At 42.3% G+C, this 21,635-nt stretch overlaps 1 protein-coding gene across 2 annotated transcripts in view; it reads left to right on the top strand.

Annotated features, from left to right (window-relative positions):
• Window positions 1-513: 513 nt before the first annotated feature.
• The window catches only part of LOC133491655 (rho guanine nucleotide exchange factor TIAM1-like), a 62,096-nt gene continuing 40,974 nt past the window's right edge, over window positions 514-21,635 (top strand). The window contains exons 1-2 of one of the 2 annotated variants that reach the window (XM_061803063.1): window positions 514-623; window positions 914-1,031. The gene's annotated coding sequence lies outside the window, so the exon portion shown is untranslated. Of the gene's footprint in view, window positions 624-913; window positions 1,032-13,644; window positions 13,684-21,635 lie in introns of those variants that run through there. The other variant, XM_061803065.1, reaches the window with a different exon arrangement.

Below are 21,635 nucleotides of genomic sequence, written 5' to 3'. Positions count from 1 at the left end.
AAACTGGTTTGCTTATAGTGTGTAATTCCCCTCCCAGAAGAGAGTTAAAGAATCATAACTCGAAGTACTTGCTAGTTAGCTTGGGTTCGTTGCTAAACCGCAAATGCCCAATTCTGGTAAGGATGAAACCCCTTATTAAACAGTTTACAACCATCTAAACCAGAACTTTGAGTTTTATTTATTATTATTTTTTTTTAACCACACAAAAAGTACCCTCAATTGAAATGAAAATGCTTGAAGTTTCAAAAGTAGGATGTCATATTAATTTTAAAAAAACGTGTCCCACTTCTTCCATGGACGAAGCACTCTAAAGTACAGTACTCGATTACTATCTTAGTAGTTCACAATGCTGATAGCGTTGACACAGCAGCAGTCATTTTCAAATTTTGAAATTAGTGGTTCAAATCGCAATTGTTCGGCTTTTAAAGTAGGATTTTGCGCTTCACAACGTACCGTGGACGAGCCCATTAATTATGTGCTGAGCTCCCCACAAAACAAAAACCTGTTTGAGAGCAGGTAGAGTGGCCAACACCCACGTAATTATTGTCTACCCGGACGATAATTAGCGACGTGAAAAGAGTTTGTGGTTCCACTACAGAAACCTCGGTTGACTTCTGAACAAGGTTTAGTGTTTCAAATTTAGCTTTGAAGCCACAACCCTCAAATTCAGGTTCTTGAGCCTCAAGAGTTTTCGGGTTTTTGGCTAGCATTGATTTTTGGCATTAGCAGTAGCGTAGCAAGACTGGTAATTATTATAATTACTTCGATATTTATATACAGCATTAATAATGACACACCTGGTACATGAATTTTAAATACCGTACATTTCTCTACACTGTATTGTTTGTTTGGGTTGTTTCTCGTTTTATATCTTAATATTGGGTGTGTTGTACTACACTGTACTTTCCACTAGGTGGTAGTGGTGTCGACATTCTCAGCGGCCAACTCATGCTTCACATCTTGGGGAATCTCTACATTTTTTTCCCCAAAATCCAAATGCATGAAGCCGTTTGCTTTGTAAGAGAGACGCAGTGAGTACCAATGAGCACACATACACACACACACACAAACGTGTACACAAAAATTGATGACAATCATTGACTGAAATATTGATGGGTGTTGCGCACACATGAAAACGTTTCATGAACATCTCACGCTCACAGAGCTGTCAGATGGGAGTGTAGCTGTCTGAAATATGAATAAGATTTTACGATTGCATGTTGTAGATGCTGGAATTGGATCTTATAGTGCTTAATACAGTTGAACAGCTGAACCCTGCAAATTCACATGCGCACATTTCTATGATTGTGATTGCTTTTCATTCCTTTTCATATTAGTTGTCCAGACATAATTGTGTTTTGGAGAAATTGTTGATGCATTGTTTCGAGGAAAGAACTCCAAACTTTAAGAGATTGAAGTCGTGTTTTGACAAAAAGCTTAGTGCATGTTTTTGGGAGGGAACTGGCGTTCCTGGAGAAAAACCACACAAAGTGCTCCACACAGGGGTAGGGCGGGATTTGAACCCTGGTTCTCAGAACTGTGAGGCAAATGCACTACAGCTGTACCACCGTGCCTCATCGGCAAATAAAAAAAAAAATATCACAATCAAATCTGGATGTTTCCAGAAAAAAACAGCGATGTCATGAGTGAAAAAAGAGGGTTTTCTCACTCGAGGATGTACATCTCCTTTACAATCTTTTTTCATGGGTCCAATATTCTTTTGCAATTTGATAATACCGAAAATAACACGAGGGCTCGAATTTGTATTCCTTTGAGCTAAGCACCATGTGAGCACTTTGGGCTCCTGCAGTGATGCTCATCAAGTACAGTTGAGATGAAGTGGCTTCACAACCTGACTGACAGACAGTAAAAGCTGCTAGAAAAAAAGCTTTACATGGGGAAGTGATGAAAAATAGATTCTTAAGAGAAAGGGCTCAGGAGGTCTAGAAGTGTTTATAGAATGTAAAGAAAGAGTACAGTATTCCATTATTTACCTATCTGAGCTCCACCATATTAGAGAGAAAAGGGTAAAAGTCACACTCTCACCCGATATTCATCACCCATTTACACACGGAGGTGGTAATGGCAGTTACGTAAGTCTGGAAAAGGGGCCCTCTCGTTTCAGGAATGTGCGGCTCGGTGACATGCTTTTATTGTGAAAGTCTGGACGACAACCGGAGCAGTGGCATTCTGAGACTTGTCCCGGCGGGCCTGGGAGGCTGTCGAGTTAGCCTGTTGAATGGGGGGGGGGGAACCATCATTGCACTTCAACTCAATTCTGGCAGTATCTTCAGAACACCAATAGTTTTAGTAGTACAGTTGTAGTACTTAAATACCAAGTGTCATCCCTATAAACATTCTAAAATAGACATTGAAATGAAAAATGCATGTAACATTATTCACTTCAATGTCTATACGAAAAAATAAATATGAGCAGAGAGCGCGTCATCCATGCGCAAAGTTGCGGAAGTGTCATTCGAAATCCAAGTGGTCGCCATATTGGCTGCATCTACTGCCCGTGACGTCACCCTGGAGATTCGCCTTTGAAAACACGTTGTGGCCCCTACTATGGGACACGCCCCTTCAGACATGGAAGCTCTTTTTGAAGAAGAGAACATCTCACAACCGAGTGAAGTGTCCGGAGCAATATTACCCTATCGTTTCGAGCCATATTTATAGTAGATGATATGCGGATCACTTCTAACTAACAACAGACTCCCAAACAGTATGTATGATCGTCTGCGAGGCACGGCTTCGGTGGCGGCTCGTCCGCCCACCTACTGTGGCACAGAGAAGCTCTTTTCAAAGAAGAGAACATCTCACAATCGAGTGAAGTGACCGGGGCAATATTACCCTATTGTTTCGTGCCATATTTAGATGATATGTGGATCATGGCAGAACCGCATGCGGGAAAACCACTTCCCCGTCTGATCCACCTCCGTAGATGAGCCACCCTCTGACTTATGGTCACGGAGCTCTTGTTACGTTCTGAAAGGATTACGTCCTCCCCCCCAAAATATTATTTTTTTAGTAGCTGTATACACACCGACCTGTCATTTGGAACCCACAAAGCTCTCGTCCTTTGCACCCGTGCAGTCTATTTTTTCACGACGAACCGGGTCTCTTGGAAACTTACGAAGGGTAAATCCATCCTCTCGAGTGTTCGAGCAATATCCAGCAATGCGACGACCCGGCATTTTGGCTCACACGAAGAAACAAAGAGCTACCTTCCCGCAGGTAGAACTAATAGAAACAAAACGAATCCGCTTGAGTGCGCTACTGCCCTGTGCGTTACTTCCCGCTTCTTCTCGAAAACAAATCCCTCGAGAGGATTTTCACGGCGGAGTTACAAAAAGCCATACACGTTGAAATCATGTCTTGTGGTGAAAAAACACATGGGTCCATGCCATCTGCTGTTTTTTCATTAATAACATACTAAAAATTTAATTGCCTTTAAGTAGCAGTTCCTGTTGTTTTGTTTATTCCTGGAATCACCGTTGCTGCTGATACAATGGGAATGTCTACCATTGTAGTACTTATAAGTGTTCTAACCCGTGAGCAGGACCTTTCGCTTCTGATAAATTACCCAGATCTAAATTTGGAGCAGTTCTTTCTACTTCCAAACAAACAGAGCTCATCCAAAAGTTCCTAATTGTGGTCAAAATGGACGCCGGCATTGTAGACGTTTCGCATGTAGGAAACTACAAAGGATCGAGATGACTCCGTGTTCCTAATAATTGACCGTCGGACTAATTTGGATCGTACTCTGGAGGCTGAAGAGATTAAGGGTGAGAGGTCAAAAGTGGTGCTCAGCCGGCAGACTAATTACAAAGACCCTGTGACCTGACCCCTGAACCTTCAGCTGGGTCTCATGTGAAAGTGGAAGTCTGAGACTGCTCTTCAATGTGACCACGAATCTTCCCATCACGTGACGCTCTGCCCTCCATTTTGCTCCCAACCTATTGCTGTTTCCATTTCCAGGATGCTTAGCGTGGCTATCGCCATAACAACAGGTGCAGCGGGGCATTCCGGGGATGTTTCGGATGTCGGACCCCTCGCCGGGAATCGATCAAGTGAGGGGAAATTTGTCAAGCATGCGTGACTTTTCACTGAATGTTCACCATGACAAACCCAAAAATGAGACCCGCTGCTTTAATTCTTTGAAAGAAACTCACAGTGTAACAAGCAAGAGTTGAAAAGTGATATTGTTGCGAAACTAAAATAATAAGAATGTTATTGGAAAACATTGGCAAGATGACAGCAATCCAATCATTTTCTGCTCCATATTACACACCGCGTGTCAACACAGCGCCTGGTATGAACAAGTTATTTCAACTATATACTGTACGTGCTTCCTTGTCCAGCATCTTTTGTTCATGTGCATCAGCTAGCTGGGGTTTTTCTCTCCAGGGAGTTCCATTATGGAAATGCTTCTACCCCAAATCCCCCCGCCCCCTACCCTCCTGCTCGCTCCCATGTTTCCAAAGCAAATATTTAGCAAAAGAGGAAGTGGTGAGCATGAAAAATGAAGAGAGGAAGTCACTTTGTTGTGTTTGTCTATTATTTTTATCTCTTGGTGTATTTTTTTTTTCCTTTCTCATCGGAGTGGGGGTGGGGGTCCGGGGGGATTCTCCAGTCGGCCACTTTTTCCCATTGAAGTCTGTCGCGTGTTTCCGTGACATGTGACGCGCCGGTGTCAAGTGTTCTCCTGCTTCCCAGCACTCCTTACTCGCCATTGTGGCTGAAATGACTCCCTATCCTGTACATATATAGTCATTTTGACAATAAAATACTCTTTTGTGGTGGTAATGTTCCAAGAAAAGAAAAAAAAAATCCCAAATCTTAAAAGAATTCCATTCTATTTTCCAAGCTGCTTATCCTCACAAGGCTTGCGGGAGTGCTGGAGCCCAGTGGAGAAAAAAAGTTCTAATCTCATTGCAATAGTCATGATTCCAATGAAAATGCAAGTCAAATATAAAATATATATTAATTACAAAAATAGTCACGGTTTTGCGAGACTAAAAGAGCAATTTTACATGAATAATGTGGTTCGACAGGGGGAAAGTCATAATATTGTGAGAGGAAGCAATCGCGTTATGACAAGTTGTGAGGAAAAAGGCATGAGAAGAAAAAGGTAGTGCTTTGAGAAAATAGTTGTAATGTTCTTCATTTTTTTGTTTGTAGTTTTATGAGGGGGGATAAAGGTAACACTTTTGAAAGAAAAATGTCGGAATGCTATGGGGGGTGGGGATCTAATAGTATGAGGAAACGAAGTCGTAATGCTCCGGAACAAAGCAGAATTCTATGAAAAAAAATCGTAACGCTACGCTGCGACAAAAAAAGCATTATTTTATGGAAAAAAAAGTTATAATGCAATAAGACAAGAGACAGTTATACGTGAAAAAAAAGTTTAGAATCCTATGAGCGAAGTGTCGTAAGCTTATGAGAAATTGTGGCCATGCTTTGAGAAATGCTCTAATGCTGCGGGACTAAAACAGTTATGTTATGAAGTGAAAATAATTTGCTATGTTCTGTTGAATAGATGATCCGAGCTGAAGTGTGATTTCCAACTTTTATGAAGCCAAGGCACATACCTTACAATTAAAAAAATCATCACTTGCACACCAACAAACAAAAATGTCACAAAAAAGTACAGCCTGTATTTACTGCCATCTCACTGAAGACCATTAATTTGTTCTGTCTCTCACTATGCCTCACTGGCATAAATAGATGGAAAAACATACAATATTTACAGTATTGTAAAGATATATTTTTGAGCAATTAAGTGCACAAGTATATACAGTAAATGAACTGGCAATTTAAATAGACTCATGGTTCCATCCTGTTACCACATTGGTGATCCTTTTTTTTTTTTTTAAACTCGGTGATTGCCCCCCAAAATCCTGATCATGTCTTTTTTTTTTTTTGCTGTGTTCCTCCACAATAATCAGCGCTGACAAATAATTGACGCGAATCATTTGTGGCAATGAATTTGGATGTATAATGTCATTTGTCGATCTTTAATATTCTTTAAAAGCCTTTTTGGGTACCGTAATTTCCGGCCGACACTTTTTTCACATACTTTCAAGCCTGCGGTTTGTGCATTTTTTTTCTAACGGCCGCAAGGGGGCACTCGTGCGGCAAAGGTAAAAATGAGACCGGTTGAATATATGTGCCGAGGAAGTGATTTTTACCGGTTTGGCCCTGTTAGCGCTCCGCTAGCGTGTTACTGTCGTGTCTTGGTGATTTTTACTGGTATGGTTTTTTTGAACAGGCCCTGTTAGCGCTGCGCTAGTGTTAGCGCGGCGACGCTAGCGTTAGCGCGGCGACGCTAGGGTTAAACTCTGTGTACCGTCTTTCTTTGTAAATACCCCGTGTTTCAATGTGGGTTTCAATGTGGGCACTTGCGGCTTTTACACAGATGCAGCTTATGTATGTACCAAATGGTATTTCCTTTACAAAATGTACTGGGTGAGGCTTATGGTGCGCTCTGTAGGCCGGGAATTATGCTATCTTGTTCCTCCTCAGTTTGGGCTCAATGCAGACATATACTGTAAGTGACATTAATTCACGTGACCTTATTAATTTAGATTTTAAATTTGACTTTACACATTCCCCTTATTAATCACGTGCTTTGAAATACACTTTTCAAATGCAAGTGTCATGTTCTTCATAGTTTGTGCTCGAGGCAGTCATACTGTAAGTGACACGATTAATTCTGGTGTTTCATATTCTGTTTTTTACCAATGGCCTCTGAAATTCTCTTTTCACCTGCAATGAAGTGTATTTGTGTGTAATTATAGGACATACAGTAGCTGTTTTTATTTTTTTTTTTTTTGGGGGGGGTTATTGGTTTATACTTGTATAAACGTGGGTGGCAACAGTTCCTCTGGCGTTAAGTCTTTAATTAGCTCTGCCAGACTGCTCGGTTTATATGTGGAGCACTGATGTGCGTTAGCGAGGCAGCGTTCTTGTGACGAGGTCAGGACGCTGCAGCGTGCGTACGCATTAGCTCTCTCGCCATACAGCTTTGATCTGTGTCGCTCTTCGAAGCTCCTACACTGCCCTCATACACGCAATTTGCTGACACTCCTCGTAAATGTCTTTTATAGAGCAAATGTGTCAGAAAGTGGAGCGATGAGGAGAACCGCACGCAAGTTGAGGCTGAAAGCCAGCATTCCGTTTCAGCCCATGTCGTGGTCTTTTCTCACAGCTGGATCATACGGTGGTGCACTTAGTTTTATTTAGTTAGTTCGTTATTTAGTTTCTTTTTTTTTAACTGGGTGAAAAATCAACATTTGTGCAGGTGGCAGATAAGGTTATTAACATATTGTTAATGAGGATTTATATAGTGGTGCCTTGAGACTCTAGACGAGATGAATTTGTTCCATGACCATGCTCGTAACTCAACACAGGTATGTATCCATCCATTTTCTTTGCCGCTTATCCTCACAAGAGTCGCGGGGACTGCTGGAGCCTATCCCAGCTGTCAGCGGGCAGAAGGCGGGGTACACCCTGAACTGGTTGCCAGCCAATCGAAGGGCACATGGAGACAGAAAACAGTAGCACTCACAATCGCACCTAGGGGCAATTTAGAGTGTCTTATTAATGTTTTTGTGATGTGAGAGGAAACCGGAGTGCCCAGAGAAAACCCATGCAGGCACGGGGAGAACATTCAAACTCCACACAGGATCGAACCCGGGTCCTCAGAACTATGAGGCTAACACTTTACCAGCTGATCCACCGTGCCCCCCAATTATATATCTCCTTTAAAAGAAATGCCATTAATCTGTTCCAGTCACTCTAATGCCCGCTACATAAAAAAATAATAATGAGAAAAATATCCATCCAATTCATCCATCCTTTTTCTGTTCCACTTATCCTCACAAGGGTTGCGGGGGTGCCGGAGCTTATCCCAGCTCCCTTCGGGCATGAAGCGGCGCACACCCTGAACTGGACGCCAGACAATCGCAGGGCACATATAAACAAACTCACTCACCCTGTCATTCACACCTGCAGACAATTTAGAGTCTTCACTCAACCAACCGTGCATGCTTTTGGGATGCAGTAGAAAACTGGAATACTCGGAGAAAAGCCACGCAGGCACAGGGACAACATGCAAACTCCACACAGGCGGGGCCGGGATTTGAAACCCGGTCATCAGAACTGTGAGGCAGATGTGCTCACCAGTACCCCCATTATAAAAATATCTAAGAAAAATAGCACTTTATGATATTGTACTATATCATAATAACGAAAAAAATATCTGTCGCTTAAAGTGATCCAACGCCACAATATAGATTACTACACAATGTGTAAATTCTCTTTGTTTGATGTTTAGTTTGACAGTTAACTTCAACTGGGAGTGGCATTGAAAAACTTGAAGCCTGTTTATTGAAGAATTATTTTCAATCTACCAAACTTCTACTTGTAGTAAAGTGAGTTGATTCTCTGCCACCATAAAAGGTTGCTGCCACCATAAAATGTTGCTCACTCCAATGTCAAAGCAAAAAATTGGGCAAAAGACAGCTCGGGTTACTTGTATTTTCAATGCACCACTTTCTAATGGTTCTACTAGGGCTCGGCAATATACAAAATAAATATTAAAATAAAATCTGGCAAGGTTAAACAATGTGAAAATGATTTTGCTCAGGATGTCTGTTTAATTAAAAAAGTTGCTACTTTTTTCACCTAGGTCCACATCCTTCCGCTAAAATGAGCTTTAAAAACATTTATAACATAGATAAAATAGATTGCTTGCTCAGACCTACATCCGAAGATCACCTAATTGAAATTTGTCTTTCAGTTTTTTTGTCTGCGTGCTCACGTAGCTCGACTGATTGCAGCATTCCTGGTTAGCAAAGGCCTTTTAATGAGCTAAGCGGCTCCTCATGAATATTCATGAGTACCTGCAGGCTGCAAACGTGTATGACCTTGCGCTAAGAAGCGCGTGTTGGCAGGTTAGCATAATGTTTGCAAAAAGAGCAGCTGGTACATCACATATGGTGCTTTTATTTATTTATTTTTCAATTTTAAGTCACGGCCTCTGATACCACATTTTGCCAGCAGGGACCTTGCCCCAGGACCAGGAATTTTGTTCGAACTGCTGGAAGGAACTGTCGTCTAAAATTAGATCTGGGATAATATATCAGGGCCTAAAGGAGACCAGTGCTAGGAGAGGACTAACAGGAACCTTCAAAGTGGGGTTTGTAGATCTGATTGGAACTTTTTTTAGTTCTAAGAGCTACAAAAACAAGTAAAAGGTTTTTGATCTTTTTAGTTGAAATGTGTCTTTGAAACTTGTCCTCTACTTTGCCTACAGGTTGTTGTCAATTTCCAACGTTTTTTACGAGTTTCTCCCGTTTTGACGGAAAAAAGTGAGTTCAGTTTGCCACTAGCTTTGGTTTTCTTGCTAGTAGGGCGACTCACTTGATTAGGAACTACTGCTCCCGCTCAGAGTCGTTCCGATTTACCCCCCAAGATGATTTCATTTCTTGGAACATAGCATTGTTGTAAATCAACAACTTTTAATGTGTGCCATAATGGCAGGTGAAGTATTAAGAGCCCCGTTGAGCTGCTGGAGCTCGTAAATGTTTCATCTTCTTTAATTGGCTCATTGACCATCGCTCCGTGGGGGTCATCTGGTGTAATGACTCAGTGGCCTTGGCTAACCTGCCGCTTTTAGCTGAAAACAAAAGGTTATTGCTTTGGACCCCAGCGCATTAGTTGAAAACTTCAAAGCACGAGTGATTTTTTTATTTTTTTTTGGGGGTACCATTTTTGTGTAAATACTGAAGTTGAATGACTGTGAAAATAGATGGAGAAGGTGTGGCAACTATACAGTGTGGGTAGGCATGGGTTACTCCGGTACTTAACCCAAAAGAACAACACTCCTGATACTAAGATTATTCAGCAAAGTCTACAATAACAGGACTGCGACTGTTTACGTACAGTATGGGCTAGACAGGTTACCGATCTAGAGCTACATTGTCAACTTCACTTCTACCTGTCTGTCCATCTTTATCTGTCTCTTTTTGACTGTCCATCTTCACATCTATCCATCTTTCTGTCTGTCTATCTTGTTTGTCCATTTTCACATTCTTTCGTCCATCCATCTGGTCATCTTCTGGTCTGTCTGTCTGTCTTCACATCAGTCCATCTACAGGACATACTGCATCTGTCCACCTTCATATCTGTCCATCTACACTTATTTTCATCTGTCCATTTTCTCCAATCTGTTTCCTTGGTCTTAAATCCCCCCCAGATTGTTGTCCTCAAAGTGTACCCTAACATCCTCAATTTCTGACACCTCAGGTCTCATACAAGACTCTACCTGATGAAGCATCTTTCTTGTCATACAACACCTGACGCCTGCATTCTTCGCTTTGACGTCCTGGCAGCAGCGTCGTGGATGTAGTATTGCATCCACATTAAAATGCATAGGGGTGTTCCACGCTAATGGAAAATATAAATTGGCCAGACAGGGATTAGCTGACTTGACCCCGGGCAAAAGGCGAACTCGGCAAGCCACTGTCGTACGAGAATGCAAGCACGTATGTGTATCCTGCTTGGTCCAGCAGTATATAAATACCCATATTATGTATTCAGTCCACTCGCATGGCGGCTTATTAGAAGTGTATCTGGCAAAGACGGTGAAGAAACCAGGCGACGAGATAGTTTTCTGCCTTTGTTGATGCCTTTTACTTTGCCTATGACCCATCACGATTGCTCATGTGCACACACAATGTAGAATATAGTGACTGCAATGCCACCTTGACCATTACTCATAAACACAGTAAGTATAAATCACCCACAAATTCAAAATGTTCAAAGTCACCTTGCACATTACAAGTTATCAAAACAACTTCAAATAAAACAAAACCTAAGGTCAATGGCATGCTTAGTCACACATGAGTACGTGAGCACAAAGTGCATGTCCTATAATTGAAGGGGGAGGTTGCAGTGTTGAAACTGCTTGCAAGATTTGAAGATTGCCTCACTTCACGAATTCTTCCCGACCTCGAGCATTTGACCAAATCCGAGATCTACGCTAACATGCGCAAGTGCGCTTCTCAAACACGGGAATTCACAATCCCATGTGATTATGAAAATCTGTAGTCGTGATAAATATTTAACAGCGAACACATATTACACTTCAACAAAAGAGCAGTGCTATCATTACTGAGATAGCGTTAGCACTGGAAACAAGGCGATGTTAGCCACAGCTGCTACGGTGGTTGCATGACTTTATTTTTAATGATATGTTACGATAATATGAAACGGTATCATTTGAAGTTACATGTATTTTTAAAATGTACAAACAATAAATAGTCAAAAAGAGGCAATGGAATTGCGAATAAATGTTGCTAGTTCCTCATCGCTTCTGGATCCTTTCAGGTGACTTGGATCTCTTCATTCGACTTCTGTTTGCTAGTCTTACGGTACGCCCAGTTGTTGTCAAGCTAGGGTTGAGCCTCCCACCCCAGGGTGGATATTACACCATTTCAGGCAAGCTCCTGAAGCCCGAGGGTACAGGTCTGCGTGAGGCTGCTTGGGTATGCCCATGAGTGCATCATCCATCCCTTCTGTCTCTGATTGATTTTTCTTGAATGCAGTGCTATCTTAAAAATCAAACTAGAGTTTCAAGATAGGCCCAGAGTGGTCTGATATTTTTCACAGATCACTTTTATTCAGATTATTGTTATTTAAAATTGAACTCATTCACAAAAGTTAAATCAGTCATCCAGCATTACGTAACGAAATGACGGCACGGCTCAACGTGAGTCGCACTCTTGGCTGGTCTCAGGTGTGACAGGAAAACGTAAACAAACGTAACAGAAAAACGTCATCAGGTTTTCCTGGCGTCTACTTTTACGTAACAATCCCCCACCTGTGCCTTTTGTGCCACAGCTTGTCACGACATGCCATCACTGCCTTTAATCTGCTAAATCGCTTCCACGGCACTCCTCGCATAATTCTATTACAAGCCAATAACGCCGTGTTTGGCTAGTGCTGTGGGAACCAGTCTTCTAAGCCCCGCTTCATCCCGCTCGATCGCCTACTTCCTGTTGAGCTGGACCCCCACAGAGGGTCGTGTTAGGGGAACGTACAACCATACGTGCAGTGCAGCTGTGGATTGCGACAGTCTTTTCCTGCAAATTGCAGCCGCCGTGTTTTGCCCTCAAAATGTTCAATGCAGATGTTTAGTGTCTGACTAGAGAACAGGATCGGGACCCTGTTACTTAATTTCTATTTGTATCAGACACTTTTTCATCTTCTCACAACCAATATCTCACTTTTTTCCTCGAAAAGTCCTGACTGCCACCCAAACAATAAACAAAATAAACTCATCCTTTCTAGGATACAATCTTCAAATTTGGTACCCATTGGACAAAATCTTGAGAAAATCTTGTCTGTTTTTGAAGGACTCCAAACTAAGGCTACAATTGTCGGTTCAAACTCAAATGCCAGAATTCTCACGTCTTTTCGGACATGGGTTTTTCACACTTTTTCATCGGTCTAATCACGATAACGACTCAAAATTCAGTAGATTTTCCAAGTTAAACTGGCTTTTATTAACTGTCTGAATTTTATAATAAATGTCTACCGAAAGTTGGTTTTTAAAGGATGTCCGGAAATATGCCTGGGAGGTTTATTTTAGCTATCTACATGTGTTGCGCCACTGTTTGTGTTCAAATATCCAATGCTTAAAGGGGTACAACACAGAGAAACAGATGCTGCTCATTAGCCCATCTGTAATGTTTTCCATTATTTCTTCGTATTAATCTAAGTGACCTGAAGGCAAAGTTATGAGGTTGTTTCAAATACATAACATGAATCTGTCTTTGTTTTATTTTGTGTTTGACAGTAAACTTCAATTAAGAGTTGCAGAAGGTTGATTATCTATCTATCTATCTATCTATCTATCTATCTATCTATCTATCTATCTATCTATCTATCTATCTATCTATCTATCTATCTATCTATCTATCTATCTATCTATCTATCTATCTATCTATCTATCTATCTATCTATCTATCTATCTATCTATCTGTCTGTCTGTCTGTCTGTCTGTCTGTCTGTCTATCAATAAAATATGGGCAAATTGGCAACCAGTTCAGGATATACCCCGCCTCCCGCCTGATGATAGCTGGGATAGGTTCCAGCACTCCCGTGCGACCCTTGTGAGAATAAGGGGTTCAGAAAAGGGATGGATGGATGATGATTTGTTGATACAGTTGTTTTGAGTTACGAGTCACGGAACGAATTAGACTGTTATCTCAAGACGCCACTGTACTTGTTGAAAAAATATTTTGGGGGTAAGCAATGAAATTGTGAAATAGTGTATGTGTCTTGGCTCCCAAAAAAAAAAAAATAAAACTTGAAATGAAAAAACATTTGCGTGCATATGTGTGTATGTGTGTTCCTCTTGAGGCAAATGAGCCTCAATTAAAGGGAGGACAGACATACACACATGCTGGCAGTCTACTGCAAATTGAGGGAGGAGTGCTAGTGTGCATGGATAGGCGGGCTCTAACACACAGAGACACACACACCCCTCTCTTTCTCTCTCCACTCGGCTCTCAGTCTGGTCTGGGTGTGCAAGGAGGCAGCATGTGGGCAATTTGATGTGTGCGGGACTACCGCCTGTATTCTCCCGTCCTGCGAAACCGCCACACTGAGGTACCGCCGCATGCTTTTTATTTTCATTTTAAACAGATTTCTGAAGGATTTCGACCCATAAATGTGTGTGAAATGAGCCCACGTGTGTGTATGTGTGAGGGATAATCCCAATTTTAAGGCATGAGCGCCACTACTCATTTATTTACGTGCATGCTCAGTGGGCCGAGCGTTTATCAATCATTCATGTTCAAAAGTGGCACACACACACACAGATGCGGAGTACAATATCAACTAACCGCCAGCAAGACTGACTGACAACCCCCTGATGCACTTTGCATGTTTTACCGCCAGTACAATGCTCAGTTATGCTCAAGATAGTGCATTAAGATGCATTTTGAGTAAGAAAAAAAAAAGAAAGTACGTTATGGACCCACTTTTACCTCTCGTGCCCTCATGTCTGCCTTCATTCCGGACAAAAACTCCAGAAGAAGTTGCAAAAACTTGCTGTGAACAGAATATATGCGAGACTTTATATTACTAAGTAGTAGTAGCAAGCTCATTTATGCCCAAGATGATAAAAGATGTTTTGGCATGGAAAAAATGAATTACAGTGGTAACTTGGTAGGAGTTACCTGACTTTTTGCTTTAACTTGCTAGCGCAAATTTGAGATACAACCACTGTACGGTGGCACAAAACTAAACCACTTCATAATGAGCAGCAGTTTGGCAAATAACTTTAGTAAATATTCCTCAAAAAGAGGCTTCAGGCTGTTAATTGCCGATCCCAGTTGAAGTTTGTCAAACTAAACATATAACAAAGAGAATTAGAGCTGCAGTTAAAACAACCACATATCCTTTGTTATCTTAGAACAGGAAACAAAGTGAAGCAGCACAGATAGATAACAAAGCTCAGAATTATTTGCTTTATCCTCTGTGAAGGACTAAAATTAATGAGGCTAATTGAGGAAAGAGGAGTTAAGATGTATATTTATATGTATGCATTATACTTCCTCTAGGTGACCAAGGCACACTCATGAATAGGAGCAGCATACTGTTCATTGAATTGGAACAAAAAATGTGGCAAAATGGTTGATTCTTTACATGTTATTGAATTCATTACTGTATGTTTTTTTTTTTTTAATAGAGTAGAATATCATTGTGCTGCTTTTCTGGTCAGATTTTTTTTGAGAGAAAAAGAGAGATTCTGGACCAGATTATTGGCATTTCCATTCATTTTAAAAGGGAAAGATGATTTGAGATGGGGTTTGAGTTGTTAGCGTGGTCACAAAGTTAGTTGAACTCATATCTCAAGGCACAATAGTGTAAGATTTTGGACATATTTACCTCTTGTGCTCTGTCCTTCCTCCATTCCATACATATGCTCCAGAAAATGTCGCCAAATGTCACATTTGAACAGTCTCGCGTCAATAAAGCCTACTTTTTGCCGTGTTTTACGGTATTGCACATTCTCTGTTACGTAAAGTACCTGTTAGGGTAAAATGTGTGTGTTGTTTATTTTCGCACACTTTGACTTCACTATCTGCTGTATTGATATTGAATACATGTCACTTCCTGGTGGCTTTGCAGTGGTCTCTTTCAAACGAGGTGACCCGTGGAAGGATTTATAGCGCTGGATGAAACCAGCATGCGTGTGTTTGCGTGAAAGTGCATGTGTCTGAAAGTGAACGCAAATGTGTGTACTTTGTTTTTAGACTTAACTGAAGCCCAGCGCTGTGGAACAGAGGCAAATAAGCCATTATCTCATTCACTCTGATTATCCCTGTCAATGTGTAGAAGTGTGTGTGCGCGTGCGTGTGTGTAAAGGGGGAGGGGATTTAGGGAGGCAAGCCTTGCGGCGTGTGTGTATACATCTGAGTGTGCATACACACGCGTGCGTGTGTGTCTAGTGAATGACCCACTTTGATACTCTGCCCCTGCTGCTACGTCACCTATAGCGCTTACGAATACAGTAAGTGAGCTTGTTTAGGCTGACAAGGAGGACGATGCCTTAAGATATTTTCTCGTCTTTACAGAACAATAATGCGTCGATAAATCCTCCGTTTGTTATATCTTGCAATAGGTTGTACTGTGGGGATGCCCAATAAATACACGAAATTGCTGTAAATACAAATCACCAAGTCCATGAAGGCATCATGTGCACGGCAGAGGGACGCCTTGAAATGAAAACAACACATGTGAAAAAAAAGGGCTGTATTCGTGAGGACAAGTGGTGCAGAAAATGAATGGATGGACGAATATGAATGGTGAATATTCCAAATGTGTCGTTTTGAGGGAGGAACCTGGGCTCGTATTTCTATCCTTTCATGTTCGTCTTCTTCCTTTTTTCCTACTGCTAAGCAAATGCGAGGCTTATGCACACCCCCTTCGCACACCGTGTGCACGTCTACTCACATGCAATCAAGCAGTGCTTGTGGCGTGTGTGTGTGTGTGTGTGTGTGTGTGTGTGTGTGTGTGTGTGTGTGTGTGTGCGTGGGTGTGTGGGTGTCGTAGTGATAGTGTGCTTGACAGAAGTGAGAGTCTATGGCACTGATGCCCTGGAATATTTCTACTCGATGTTCATTATAGGAAAGGTTTAAGTTGTTTGTAGACAATTACATATGGTAGAGCGTTCGGATGGATGGATAATAGCTTGATAGATTTAGCCTTGGTGTGACGGATTGATTGACAGGCAGACCAGTGATTCCCAACCTTTATTGGGCCAAGGGACATATCTTGCATCTGAAAAAGCTCACAGCGCACCATCAAACCAAAATGTCACAAAAAAGTGGATACGCAAGTCAATTATACACTTTCTGCCATAAAATAGAAGAGCATTTATTTGTTCTGTCTGTCTTTATATGCCTTGGCCAATAGTTAAATTTACAAATATACATCAGTTGTTTTAATTAAATAATATTTTGACCAATTAGGTGAAATTTGACAATTTCTTGCGGCACACCAGAAGAGCTCTTATGGTACATTAATGTGCCACTGCACACTGGTTGGAAATCACTGAGCTATAGATAGATAGATAGATAGATAGATAGATAGATAGATAGATAGATAGATAGATAGATAGATAGAGATAGATAGATAGATAGATAGATAGATAGATAGATAGATAGATAGATAGAATGACTTTGGTGTGGAAGAGAGAGCTGTAAAAGGCGGGAACAACTTCAAACTTTTGACCATGTTGTGAGAGAAATATTGCGCAACACACGCCTCATGGACGTTGCTGCGCACGCTCGTGTGCGCGCGCGTCAGTTTGCCATGCGGCCTGTCCGGTTGCGCGGGTTGTCGTCTTGCTAGCGCGCACACGACTTGATGTGACGAGTGGTGAAGTGGGGAGGGATGGAGGGGTGCGCTCCCTTGTTCATTTCCTTTCTTTTGTCTGCTCCTGATGACTGTGGGCTTTTCCCTCCCTCTTTCCCTCATTCCTTCCTTCCTTCCTTGCTTCCTCGATATTTGTCCATCCCTCTGTCGCCGTGACAGTCCCGCCGTGTCCACTCATTATCTTCAATGAGTGTCGCTTTACAGCGAACACGTCCACTTGCCAGCTGATGCGCTTGTTTGTGACTATAATACGTGTTTGTGTGGACGCACGTTATTCGTCTACTTTCTTCAAAGCTTAATTTGCATTTTTCTTTCCGCTGATCATTATTATTACATGTAAAAGCACCACAAATGCGTGTGTCTTTGTATGTTTTGCTCTGCATTATGTTTAAAGTAGATCTACACATTTCCCAGTTTGGCAGGTAATCCCCAAGACGCTGCAGGTGGGATGATGGGCATGTGGAAGCTGGGACCGAGGTGTAAAGTTTGGGGAAAATGATGAATCAAATAATTTCATTTAAAAAGAAAATGAAGGTTGAAGCTTTGCACTGACCATTTTCCACACTGCAGACTCGCATACCACTCAGTGTATAAATAGATTTTATGGCAATGAGCTGGGAGAAACAAGTGCATAAAAGACGGAGAATCCCTACAGTTTGCACTCATTTCTCACCTGAAAAATAGAAGATAGCAAAGAGCAAATTATTTACTGCAAAACAGAACTAACCCATTACAGTACACCATCACGTCTACAATGACCAACATAAGGTGTCGATGTTAGCCAATTTGATAAAGCCTGCCACAGTTAGTTAGAAGGTATTGTTTTGAAATAGGCACAGTCGCTGATGCACTTCGTTTCAATTTATTCAACACGCAGTCACGAAATAAACATGTAATAAGCACATTCATACACGATTAATTGATTGGGATACTCAATAAAATCATCAATTATAAAATATACGATAGCTGCAGCCTTCCCATCGCTGCTATTTTAATTGTTCCACCAAAACGAGACAATGTCCCACTTGGCTGGGTTCTGTGCGAAAAATGGCTTTTTTTCCTGATGCCGCTGTTCTGTGGGAAAGGTTCCGCCCTGTGAATTTCCCCGCGTCGGTCGTCCGAGCAGATCCGGGACGGCAGATGCATGTAAGGCAGTTGCGGACCAGCAAGTTTAACACTCACTTTCTCCGTTACATTGAAAGCATTTGTTGCCGAGTTCATCGTGAGAAGCAGGTGAATGAATGCTCGATCGACTGTCACTAAATCCCCAATTTTGTTGGAACGGTCTGTGAGAAAGCGGATTTCGTCTCCTCTTCTGTGCTGGACTAGCACGTCGGCACTTTCCGCTCCCGCTTGTTGACCTGGAAGTGATGCGAGGGACTGCCCTCCAAAGCCTGTGATGATGGCTCATTGTGGCGTGTTGGCTTTCTATTCTTTACGATGTTGTTTGATACCGCCACGTTGTTTGCCTTTTAGGCACATGTGTGTGCGTGGATATGGGGTCATATTGCCTTTGTCCTCCCCCCTACCCTAAGGCCCTGCACTCAGTGTCAGTGTCACATTGAGCTCATGCAGGTCACTAATGCAGTGAGAGGCCAAGCTCCATTCAGTATAGTGACGAGGCCCAACAAGAGTGCGTGAGCGTGCGTGTTTGTGTGTGTGTCTCTGCACGCACGCTCCCCACCAAGAAATGGACGCACTGACCTGGATCCTGCGCCATCTACTTTTGTTTTGGTCCCAAGACGTCTTTAAAAAGCTGGCCTGCATGCTAACAGTGGTTTCTTTAAGTGAACCGTTGAACCAAGACTTGAAGTTGCTGACTAGAGTTTCTCATCAAAACTAGAAATGTGGGTAAAACATAAATTCCATTATCAAATTTGACCCCAAGTAACCTCAAGTATTATGTCTTGGATAGACACTTATGATTGGTATAGGGAGTGAACTTTGGTGCATCCGGTGGTTCGGATTCAGGCTCGCAAGATGATTCTGTGTTTGAATCTTGCATCTTCTCCCACAGTTTAAAAAAATGGTTAATTGAAAACTGTTCTATTTGCTTGGCGGCACACCTGGAAAGCGTTGGCCTCACAGTTCTGAGGTCCCGGGTTCAATCCCAGACCCGCCTGTGTGGAGTTTGCATGTTCTCCCCGTGCCTGCGTGGGTTTTCTCCAGGCTCTCCGATTTCCTCCCACATCCCAAAAACATGCAACATTAATTGGACACTCTGAATTGCCCCTAGGTGTGATTGTGAGTGCAGTTGTTTGTCTCTATGTGCCCTGGGATTGGGTGGCAACCAGTTCAGGGTGTAACCCGCCTCCTGCCCGTTGACAGCTGGGATAGGCTCCAGCGCTCCCCGTGACCCTAGTGAGGATAAGCTGCTAAGAAAATGGATGTATGGACTATTTGCTTAGCTGCAGAGTGAAAGTGAGGGAATGATCCCCTTGTGTCATGAATACAAGTGCTCAATGACTTTGAGTGAAAGTGGGATCATGTTCAAATGACATCTGGAAGGCAGTAACCCAACACTGAGTTTATTGTAAACGAGTGTTTACAGTATTTGGTAGAACCAGTATCATAATGATCCTGGGTGTAGGCACGCAGTATTTGGCTGCACCTGACTACCACGCCCTGTGAACGCCTGTAAACGTACAAACAAAAGCGGCAGATGTGCGACTGAACAGGAAGGACGGCGGTGTGCATGCGGGCGTTCTCACCTTCCCTTTTCTAAAAAAAAAAAAAGAAAATGTCAGTGCTGGCCTTAGTGAGTTCAGAATACCTCATTAAGTTTGCAACAACGGCGCTGATTTGTGTTCAAGTCTTTCCAGTGGGATCGCGTCTGTCTGCAACATTCTCGCTGAGTTCCTCGCCATCGAGGTGCATTGTCCTCTGTCTCGGCTTCACTTTGTTTGAGAGGGCTGTGTTGACCCAGGTGCAGGGACGCGCGAAGATAACTTCCCTCTCCCCTCCCCTTATCTCCTCGACTTCTCTTTTGCTGCCAAATACCACCTGCTTTGTTACAGATAACATCGGGCTTAAGCCCCGTTCTCACAAAATTGGGGTAATGGAGATGTTTAAGCCTGTTCCTCTAGAACAGAACCCAGCCGGACAAGTCACCGTCGTCTCTGTGGTTTGGACAAAATAATTGTTGGAAAGCCACAACTGATTTCAGCACAAGGTAGAAGTCTTTAACTTCACATTCAGTACCAGATTTTCTCCATTCCATTTCACACGACTGTCAGTCTTGCTTTTGTTTCTCCTGTGGTACTACCGATACATTGTTTAGCACAAGATAGCAACATAGCGATGCTGGCGAATTTGACTTCAATCCCATGAAAGGGGAGAAAGAATTTTACTCAGAACTGAGGCACAAGGGAGAAGAGGTGGGTTCGATGGGGGGTGTCAAAGGGGGTTCTGGAATGCATCCTTCACTAACCTCAGAAAGATGTGGAGTGCGATTTCAATTCTACAGTATGTTCCGTATGAGTACCTTTCATACAAAGCAACAATAAAGGGGAGGAAAAAAATGATACTACTGCAAAAACTTGCCAATTTGCAGTTCAATTGCAACCCCACTTTACATCCCGGCACCAACATGGTCTTTCCGTTCTCTGGCTAATAATCAACGCACTGCACTTAATTGAGATACCCTGAAACCCGTATTTCTGCTCAGTACCTTTTTCACAGTGATATGGTGTGCCAATTTGGTTGGTATCCTTTCACCGTTTTTAAAAAGGAAATGAGTGTTAGTCAACTTTGACTGTTAAATACCATTATTTAGATGTCTTTGAGTAGATTATGTAGTAGATAGTATATAGTTTAGCTTATTGTTTGAAGCCTGAAGTACATCAGGAAGTAGCCTTCAAATAGCTGTAGCTCAGAGAGGACCCTGAATTCCCCAAGATCCTGACATACCTTTACGTCATAATTTAATAAGCTCATTCCATTTTTTTTTTTTTTTGGTCTCGTCCTCAGTAAAAGTAAAGCCAGGTCTTTTCGTTGAAAAGGTGACACATGTTGCTGAACTCCAGCTTTTGCTTCCAAGCAGGGGGAAAGTCACCACCACTTCCTGTCCGGTCACCTAGCAACCAGCAACACATACGGCAAGCTCACTCTGGGCTGTGTTTTCTTTAGATGTGGTAAAGGTTTGGGGAACCTCCATCAACGGCTCGACTATTAGCCGTTGGTCTCTCCAGACTTGAATTCAACGTTCCCAGCCTGTGTCATCCAACGGTAGTTTTGAAAGAATGACAGTTGTGAAATTCTTAGACATCAGCAGTATCGTCAACATTGTTATTGTTGTCATGACATCAACGATCTCTCAGCCCCTCTCTTCCCTCCTTACTGTATCTTTGCTGACTGTGCGCGGCATCCTCTCTCTAGGTGGAGAGTTTTTTTTTCTTTGCTGAATCTCAGCAATATTTGCCCAATTCACTGAGCGCTAACAGTGCCGCCTTGTTGTATCGAGTTAACTCACATTTCAACAAATGGGTCCACTCTCCCCCTGGATTAGTTTCTCAGCGTGTACAAGTCCCACTACTTTTTTCAGTTTTATGTTCAGCTCCTGCAACATTGGATTCTGTTTATTTTAAAAAAGGGACATATTAGCCAAATGCTAAGCATATCTGCAGAGAATTTAGATGCACAAATAAGCACCACAGAGACACATGGAAAATTGTTGC

Source organism: Syngnathoides biaculeatus, chromosome 18 (genome assembly GCF_019802595.1).
Source record: "Syngnathoides biaculeatus isolate LvHL_M chromosome 18, ASM1980259v1, whole genome shotgun sequence".
NCBI lineage: Eukaryota > Metazoa > Chordata > Actinopteri > Syngnathiformes > Syngnathidae > Syngnathoides > Syngnathoides biaculeatus.
Note: the sequence above shows the minus strand (reverse complement) of the source record. Positions and strands in the feature narration are given on the sequence as shown.